This window comes from Aquarana catesbeiana, linkage group LG08 (genome assembly GCF_042186555.1).
Source record: "Aquarana catesbeiana isolate 2022-GZ linkage group LG08, ASM4218655v1, whole genome shotgun sequence".
In the NCBI taxonomy this organism is placed as follows: Eukaryota; Metazoa; Chordata; class Amphibia; order Anura; family Ranidae; genus Aquarana; species Aquarana catesbeiana.
Genome location: NC_133331.1, coordinates 301,941,704 through 301,951,906, shown reverse-complemented (window position 1 = coordinate 301,951,906; position 10,203 = coordinate 301,941,704). Strand labels below are relative to the sequence as shown.

General features: G+C 47.8%; 1 non-coding gene across 1 annotated transcript; it reads right to left on the bottom strand.

Annotated features, from left to right (window-relative positions):
• Positions 1-8,989: 8,989 nt before the first annotated feature.
• LOC141107015 (5S ribosomal RNA) lies at positions 8,990-9,108 on the bottom strand. Its single transcript, XR_012235778.1, has one exon. It is a non-coding gene; the product is annotated as a 5S ribosomal RNA (ribosomal RNA).
• Between the last annotated feature and the right edge of the window lie 1,095 nt (positions 9,109-10,203).

Genomic DNA, 10,203 nt, shown 5'->3' with positions numbered 1-10,203 from the left:
CTACTAGCTCATCTACGGTTTTCTGAAAACACGCAGAAAGGGGAAGTAAGGTCCTCCCTGCCCCCATCTTCAATTGCTATAACTACTTGTATTTTGGCCATTAATTCTCTTCCAAGTATAATTCACAGAGCACCCGGGAATTACTCTACAAGGGTGATACACCGTGCATCTATCATCTAAACTGCTCATAAGTAAGCAAGGGATTTCCCGGGTCTTTGTCAGGACCCCATTTATACCCACAGAAGGCTCACATTCTGTCAGAGTTCCAGTATATTCTCCCTCCTTGACACTAGGTTCCCAGCTTTTTTTAGTGTGTTTTGCAATTTGTCCATTTAACATTGTTTCCTATGGTACATGTTCACATCGATATGTTTTTCCACCAGTGCATTTTTGGAAAAGGTTAGAGATTTTTTTTCCTACAGCAGATTCCGTTTTGTGTGTAAAAGACTTCAATGGACCCGCACCAAAACGCAAGTGTTGTGCATACCTCGCAAACGGCCCTGATTCACCGGGACCATCATAGAAATTGGACCCTGTCCCAGAGTCCCGGCAAATCAGGGCTTGTCATGGTTCCCGCATGCCACGAGCAACACATTTTATGGCAGCCGTATCTCTCCCAGCACTCAGCGCAGAGTGGAGTGCACTGAACCTGCCCCTCCTCCTCCTGTGTTTTCCTGTACACAGAGGAGCAGGCGAGGAGCAGCACACCACACCACAGCTGTTCTGATTATCTGAGGTAGGGTTGCCACAGCAGCAAAGGCTCCTGACAGTCCTGCCAGCACACACCCCCCTCTCCCATCCTGCTCATCCCCCCAAGTCCTGCCAGCAGCCCCCCCAGCTCCTGTACTGTATGTGCTCTCTCCCGAATCCCACCAGCAGCACCCCCCCGCTCCTGTACTGTATGTGCTCTCTCCTCCCGAGTCCCACCAGCAGCACCCCCCGCTCCTGTACTGTGTGTGCTCTCTCCTCCCGAGTCCCACCAGCAGCCCCCCAGCTCCTGTACTGTATGTGCTCTCTCCTCCCGAGTCCCGCCAGCAGCACCCCCCGCACCTGTACTGTATGTGCTCTCTCCTCCCGAGTCCCGCCAGCAGCACCCCCTGCACCTGTACTGTATGTGCTCTCTCTTCTGCTAGCAACACCTACCTCCCCTGTACACAAGACTTGCAGAGGAGGAAGGTATGGGGAAGAGGGTGAGGGGGGGAGGATGGAGCTGGGATGGGATCAGGGAAGGTGGATGGAGTTGGGATAGGATTAGGGGAAGGATAAAGCCAGGATGGGATCAGGGAAAAAATTGTGCGAACACCGTTAAAGTCTATGGGACACAAACATGAAAAATCAAAAGTGCTAATTTTAAAGGCTTATATGCAAGTTATTTCCATAAAAAGTGTTTGGGGACCCGGGTCCTGCCCCAGGGGACATGTATTAATGCAAAACAAAATTTTTAAAACAGCCGTTTTTTCAGGAGCAGTGATTTTAATAATGCTTAAAGTGAAACAATAAAAGTGAAATATTCCTTTAAATATCATGCCTGGGTTGTCTCCTTAGTCTGCCTATAAGTAGCGTATTTTTCCCATTATTATAACAGTACCGCAGCAAAATGAAATTTCTATAAGAAAAAATGTCATTTAAAATTGCTCGTGGCTGTAATGTATTGTCGGATCCTGGCAATATACAAAAAAAAAATTTAAAAAAACGGCATGGGGGTCACCCCAAAATCCATATCATGTACCCCATACCCATTCACATAGTCGGGCGGGATCTGGGGGGACCCCAAAGCAGCCTCCCCATGTTGAGGGCATGTGGCCTGGTACGGTTCAGGAGGGTGGGGGCGCTCTATTGTCCCCCTCTTTTTCTGCAGCCTTCCAGGTTGCATGCTCGGATAAGGGTCTGGTATGGATTTTGGTGCGGGGTTCCCCTCAATATCCATACCAGACCTGAAGGGCCTGGTATGGATTTTGGGGGGGACCCCCACGCCATTTTGTTTAAATTTTGTTGTGGAGTTCCCCTTAAAATCCATACTAGACCCAAAGGGCCTGGTATGGACGGGGGCCTGTACTGTTTTTTTTCTTAATTCTGTCATAGGGCTCCCCTTAACCACTTCAATACTCTATATTATATATTGTACACTACACTATATACCCTCAACTGTATTACATATACTACACTGACTGCAGTATATATACTATAGGAACTGCACTATATACTCGGAACTGCAGTGTATATACTATAGGGACTGCACTATATACTCGGAACTGCAGTATATATACTATACGGACTGCACTATATAATCTGCAGAAAAATTGGGCCTTGGATGTTGGTGGTGTCAGAACACGGTAACCCCTCACAGTTTCTCTTGTTGGGCGCAGGAACAGGCCCTGCTAATAAATATCATTTCAAAAATTGTAATTACATGCCCCTGTTAAACAGGGGCAGAAACATTGGGCCTTAGGTGTTGGTGGTGCCAGAACACTGTAACCTCTCACGGTTACTCTTGTTGGGCGCAGGAACGGGCCCTGCTGTTAAACATTATTTAAACATTTTTATTTACATGCTCCTGTTCAGAAAGCACGCTGGATGCAGGACAGGCTAGTAACTCAATTGCATATTGAGCAAGTTCTGGCCAGCGGTCCATCCTCAAGACCCAGTAACCCAGTGGATGCTCTGTTGGAAAGGTCTCCAAGTCTGCTCTTGCCCCTAGATATTCCTGCACCATATAATGCAGACGCTGGCAATGGTTGTTTGAACCTATCAGACCTTGGGGCTGAGGACTGAAAAATAGTTTAAAGGCATCGGTCAGCCGGCCACCTTCTCCACCACTCATCCTCTGACCAAACTAAGCCTCAGAAACACGTTGTCCAGCACCAGGAAATTGTAACCTCCCAGGGTCTGGAAATGTGTTACACAGACTTTGTGTTCTACCTCAAGTGCCCTGTCCATTATTCCACAAAGTGTGTGCTCCAACAGGAAGACAAGAGGGACAGTATCACTGATGCATGCATTGTCACTGCTCACCATCCTCGTGGCCTCCTCAAATGGTGAAAGTACACTGCATGCATCCTTGATCAGTAGCCACTGGCATGGCGAAAAAAAGCCAATGGTGGGCATGTCACAAATGAGGCGGTTGGTGAGCAGGTTGCATTCCCTTTGAATGTCAGCCAGCCAAGCACTGGCATTATATGACCGTCGGAAATGACCACAGACTTTTCTGGCCTGCCTCAGGAGATCCTGTAAGCTTAGGTACCTGCTCAAGAACCGCTGCACCACCAAATTCAGGACTTGAGCCAGACAGGGAACATGGGTCAAGTGTCCCTGTTGGAGGGCGGAGAGAAGGTTGGTGCCATCGTGGCATACAACCATTCCTGGCTGAAGCTGGCGTGGCGTTTACCACCTCTGAGCCTGCCCCTGCAGAGCTGACAGAATCTCTGCCCTAGTGTGGCTCCTGTCCCCTAAGCAGACCAACTCAAACACCGCATGGCATCTTTTTGCCTGACTGCTTCTGTAGCCCCTTGAGCGTTTAGGGAGCACTGCTGGTTTAGAGGACAATTCTGCAGAAGAGGCCATAGAGGAAGAAGAAGAGGAGCGGAACATATAGATGTTGTGGCAGAATCACCACTAGCTTTTTGGAGACGTGGTGGCGGAACAAGCTGCAACACTGAACCCTGTCCTGCATCCTTCCCAGCTGCCAGCAGAGTTACTCAGTGCGCCGTGAAAGAGAGGTAACGTCCCTGCCCATGCCTGCTGGACCATGAGTCAGCAGTAATATGAACCTTAATGCTAACCGCCCTGTCCAATGAGGCCAAAACATTGCCTTCCACATGGCGGTAGAGAGCCGGAATGGCCTTACGTGAAAAGAAATGGCGTTTTGGAACCTGCCACTGTGGTACAGCACATTCCACAAATTCACTAAAGGGGACTGGATCTACCAGCTGAAAAGGCAGCGGTTGCAGTGCTAGCAATTTGGCCAAGCTAGCATTTAGACGCCGAGCACGTGGATGGCTCGGACCGAATTTCTTTTTACTGTTCAGCATCTGGGGTAGGGAAATTTGCCTGCTGAAATCAACTGGTGATGTACTGCTAACAGATTGGCTGCAAGTACTTGTGACACCTATTGCTATGCCTTCATTCCTCTTGATTTTTTAGGTTTTTGAGAGGGCTGGAGGTATAGTAGGGTTTGAGATCTTTGAGAGCTAGTCTGCCTTTTTCTATGATGTGGGTCTTTCAGGTGCTGCTGCCAACGGACTGCATGGCAGGTCATCATGTGTCTGGTCAAGCATGTGGAGCCCAAGCGGCTGCTGTTCTGGCCACGCTTGATCCGCTTCAGACATAGTTTGCAAACAGCAATGGTGCGCTCTGCTGCACACGTGTCGAAAAAGGCCCACACCAAGGAACTTTTAAAAGTCAGTGGGGAGTCAGCTGCGCCCTGCACCTGCGGAGCTCTGCTGTGTAATGCAATAAGGTGGCTGCCCTTTAGCTGACCCCTGGAGGACACCCTGCCTTGTTGGAGTTGTGCCTCGTCCTCCTACTCCTCACTTTCCTCCTCTCTTCTCTCAGGCACCCAAGTACAGTCAGTGACCTTTTCACCCAGTTGTCACTGGAGCAAACTTGGCAGTATGCTGCAGCTTGGGGAACATGACAGTCAGTTTCTTGTCCTTCTGTGGCACCCCCTCTCTCTAGGCTCACGTTACTACATTCTCTACATTCTCCGACAGTATACAGTTCTCCTCTACGATCCACACTACATTCTCCGAAAGCTCTCCTCCACGATCCACACTACATTCTCCGACAGCTCTCCCCTCACCATCCACACTACATTCTCTGACAGATCTCCTCCACCATTCACACTACATTCTCTGACAGCTCTCCTCCCACCATCCACACTACATTCTCCGACAGCTCTCCTTCCACCATCCACACTACATTCTCCGACAGTTCTCCTCCACCATCCACACTACATTCTCCGACAGTTCTCCTCCACCATCCACACTACATTCTCCGACAGTTCTCCTCCACCATCCACACTACATTCTCCGACAGTTCTCCTCCACCATCCACACTACATTCTCCGACAGTTCTCCTCCACCATCCACACTACATTCTCCGACAGTTCTCCTCCACCATCCACACTACGTTCTCTGACAGTTCTCCTCCACCATCCACACTACATTCTCCGACAGTTCTCCTCCACCGTCCACACTACATTCTCTGACAACAAGAAAACAGGAGCACATGATCCTGATTGATATGACAATATACATTTATTGAAAGAAAAATACAGCACACTTACAGTTAACATTCTTGAAAATCAACATGGGTAGTAGGAATGACCAAGATTGATAACAAGTAAGGCTGTGTGCAGGGACGGCAGCTCCAGGATCCCTGGCCGGCATCACAGGAATCTGCTTTGACAGGTGCCTCGTGGTGACCTCTACATGCTGGTGGAAAGTGGGGCTGTAACATGTTTCAAACTAATCCCTTCTTTCTCACCATCCACACTACATTTTCTAACAGATGTCCTCCCACTGTCCGCCCATTCTATGACAGGTCCCCCTACGGTCCTCACTATATTTTCTGGCAGCCCACTATCCACACTACATTCTCTGGCAGCTCTCCTTTCACTATCCACACTACACTGGATTGTCTGGTGTTTAACAAGATTATCTTTCTTATAGAAAGATTTCCCACACTCTGAACATGAATAAGGACCTTCGCCTAAGTGAGTTCTCTGATGTTGCACAAGGTTTTTTTCCTAGTGAAAGATTTTCCACACTTGTAACATGAATAATAGGATTTTTATAACAACTTACCTGTAAAATCCTTTTCTTTGAAGTACATCATGGGACACAGAGCCATAGTAATTACTATGTGGGTTATAGGCCACCTTCAGGTGATGGACACTGGCACACCCTAAGACAGGAAGTCCAGTCCCTATATAACCCCTCCCACTACTGGGGGTACCTCAGTTTTTGTAGCAAAGCAATACATGTGTATACCAGAAAGAGGGGAGGGACCTGTGTCCCGTGATGTACTTCAAAGAAAAGGATTTTACAAGTAAGCTGTTATAAACATCCTATTTTCTTAATCGTACCTTACGGGACACAGAGCTATAGTAATTACTATGTGGGATGTCCCAGAGCAATGCCAACTGAGGGGAGGGAAACACAACAAAAGTAGGGCACCATGAGATCAGAGGAATTGATGAGAATTGATCAGAGGAATTGATTGACTGCCTGCAGCACACTGCGCCCAAAGGCGATATCCTCATGTCTTTTTACATCTACCTGATAGAATCTGGTAAATGTATGGACTGAAGACCAAGTTGAGACCTTGCAGATTTGAACCATGGAAGCTTGGTGATGCACTCCCACAAAGCACTAACAGTCCTAGTGGAGTGCGCTTTGATTTGAGAGGGTGGAATCCTCCTCTTTAAACCATAAGCCTGAACAGTTACTTGCTGAATCCATTTAGAAATAGCAGATTTTGATGCTGCCTATCCTTTTTCTAGGACCTTCAGGCAACACAAACAAAACATCAGTTTTTTGAATCTGAGCAGTCAACTTTGAGTGCTCTCACCACATCAAGAGAATGTAGTAATTTCTCTTCCGTAGAACAGGGTTCTGGGAAAAATTAAGGTAGAACAATATCCTGGTTTGGATGAAAACTAGACACTACCTTCGGTAGAAAGTTAGGATGAGGACGCAATACTACCTTATCATTGTGAATAATCAAATATAGCTCTTTACAAGAAAGAGCAGCCAACTCTGATACCCTTCTTGCAGAAGATATGACTACCAGAAAAATGAGTGTCCTTGTCAAAAGAAGCAAGGGAATATGCTGTATCAGCTCAAAAAGACCATTTTAGCAATGCCGACAGAACTAAATTCAAGTCCCAAGGGTGACTTATCCGGAGGATTAAGCCGCGTTACCCCCTGAATAAAGCTACGAACCAAAGAATGCGAAGCAAGTGGTTGTTGAAATAATACCGATAAGGCCGAGACCTGGCCTTTGCTAGTACACAAGGTCAGCTTCATTTCTAATCCTATCTACAGAAAGTCATGGATTCTACCTATGACATACTTCCTGGGGTGCCAACCCCTGGATTCACACCAGGAGACATATGCTTTCCAGACTCTATAATCTATGATTCTGGAAGCCAGCTTCCCTGCATTAATCAAGGTAAACACCGCTGGACCTGACAGCCCACGCTTCTTCAGAATGTGGGACTCAATAGCCAAACCATTAAATTTAGCGTTTGTAGGGATGGAATACCGGACCTTGCGAGAGAAGGTCTGGACGTGGTGGTAGGGTCCATGGGTCCATTACCACCATCCTTATGATCTCTGCATACCAAGATCTTCTGGGCCATGCCGGGGCCACAAGAATCACCGATTTCCCTTCCTGCTTGATCCTACGAAGCAGTGGTTGAAGCAGCAGAATAGGAGGAAATGCATAAATCAGTGAGAAATGATTCCACAGGAACACTGAGGCATCTGTTTCGCATGCTAGCGGATCCCTTGTTCTTGACACAAAGTTGTCGACTTTCTTGTTGAACCTGTAAGCAAACAGATCTACATCTGGGATCCCCCATCTTCGGCATATTGCCAGGAAGATATCGAGGTGAAGGGAACATTCTCCCGGGAACAACTGCTGGCGACTCAGTAGTCCGCCTGCCAATTTTCTATTCCCGGAATGAAGGTTGCTGATAGGCAAGGTACATTGTTTTCTGCCCAAGGTAAGATATGATTCACCTCTCTCTGGGCCGTACGACTTCTCATGCCCCCTTGGTGATTGATATAGGCCACTGCTGTGGCATTGCCGGATTGGATCCTGTCAGGACAATTTCGTAACCTGAACATCCAGGCCCTCAGGACCGAGCACGCTGCCTGGATCTCTAGAATGTTGATAGGCAAGGTAATTTTTGATCTGCACTATTTCCTTTGGACAGCCGCCTCTTCCAGGACTGCTCCCCCACTCGAAAGGCTGGCATCTGTTGTTACCATCTTCCAGGTAACTGGTAGGAAAGATTTTCCCTTCTGCAGATTCTTGGTGCTCCGACGCACCCTGGAGACAGACACATTGGGAAATCTAGAGCTTGGACCTTCTTGTTCCAAGCCGATAAGATACTGTTTTGCAGCAGCCTCAAATGAAACTGAGCATAAGGAATGGCCTTGAATGAAGCCACCATCTTTCCCAACAACCTCATGCAAAGTCGAATAGAAGGATTCTTCTTTGCCTTGACCACCTGAATCAGTTCCTTTATGGCACTGATCTACGCCTGGGGCAAGAATACCCTTTTCTGGGCTGTATCAATAATCAGACCCAAGTATTCCAAACTCCTTGATAGTTTTTTAAGGAGGATTTCTCTAGGTTGAGAATCCAACCTAGGTATTCTAGGTAGTTGACTGTGGATCATACTTTGGTCTAAGCGGGCTACTGACTGGTCTATCAAGAGCAGATCATCTAGGTAAGTTATAATCGTTATAACTTGGGCCCTTAATCCGGCTACAGGAGGGGCCAGGACCTTTGTAAATACTCGAGGTGCAGTAGCTAGACCAAAAGGCAGAGCTACAAACTGAAAAAGAAGATTTTCTACCTTGAAACGTAGATATTTCTGGTGAGCGGGAAATATAGGCACATGGAGGTATGCATCCCTGATGTCTATTGACACCAGAAGTTCTCCACCTTGTAGGATGGAGACCACTGATTGGATTGACTCCATGCGATAAGAGCGGATACTCAGAAACCGGTTTAGATCTTTGAGATCTACAATGGGTCTGACATACCCATTTGGTTTTGGTACCGTGAAAAGGTTTAAATAAAACCCCAATCCTGCTCTTGCATGGGAACCACTAAGATCAATTTTTTGAAACAAAAGATGGTCCAATGCTTGAAAGAGAGACTTCTTTTCCTCTGGAATCTGAGAAAACGAGGAGATAGGGACTTTCGGAACTCAAGTTTGTACCCTAGATTATTGAGGAAGTCACCCATCTGCAGCCTACGGCACCTGGTATTCCCAGGCGGTCACCCATCCAGGTACTGACCAGGCCCGACCCTGCTTAGCCTCTAAGATCAGACGAGATCGGGCGCTTTCAGGGTGATGTGGCCGTAGGCTCCCGACACTCTTCCTGCCAGACCCTTGAGAACTGCAGAAGTCTTCCCCCTTCTTGACTGAGCGGGGGCGCCCCCTCATAAGGAGGCTTCAGTTTCCCTTTTGAATGTGACGGCGGAGGCCGTCGTGACTGCCTGGAGGAAAAACCCTCTTAAGTAATATAGACAGGGGCTGCAGTGTTGAAAACAATTGCAATATTTGATGCCCTGATGGCTCACTCTGACCGGCCACCCCAGAATTCTCAGGGGAGGATGCCATTGTAGAGATGAGTTTAGGCTGTTTAGAGCTTGAAGGAGTCCCTTTTGAGCCCTTTTTGGGGTGTTTTTACCTCCCCTTCTGACCATAGCTCGATGCACAAATGCAGAGGTATTACCAGAAGAAATCTCATTCACTGCTTGAGCAAATAGTCCAGCAACTGTTACTGCTATTAACGCTCAGCCTGATGCTTCAGTAAATGTGCCAAGGGAATGCCTATGTCACCACTTACATGCCCCTTTTTTGCTTTTGTGTCTTTCCAACAGCTGCAGTCAGCAAAAATGGAGCCTTTTAAAAGTACTCCCGCGATGGACATTTCTGCATGCCAACGCCGTGCTAAGCCACGCCCACTCCGTATTTCCACCGTGCCCCCCTCCTCTTTTCAAAAGAGAGCGGGCCTCCGATCCAGAAGGATTGGCGTGTGTGTGGGGTGGGGGGGTGGGGCAACGAGGAGGAGAGCTGTGACAAACCGCCATACAGAGGCGGTAGAGAATGGAGAGGCATCCGCCGATCGTTCTGGCTTCTCCCTCTACACAGGGAGAGGGGAAGAGCTCTTGTCCAGGTGGGGTTTTTTTTAGAGAAAAATCCCCCCCCCCAACATCTTACCGGAGTACTGTGACTGCTAGCCGGAGAGAAGTCTCTCTGCTGACACGGCATGATCTGAGAAAGCAAGACAAGGTACGTGCTCTATACAGCCCCCCAGTGGTGACTTTTAGGCATGACAACATTTACTTTTTAAAGGAGACAATTCATAAGAAATTTTAAAACGCCTTAGAAAGCTCCACTTACCTTTCCCGCCGCAGGGATTTCTGTGGTAAAACCAACAGACCCAATCTTCACTA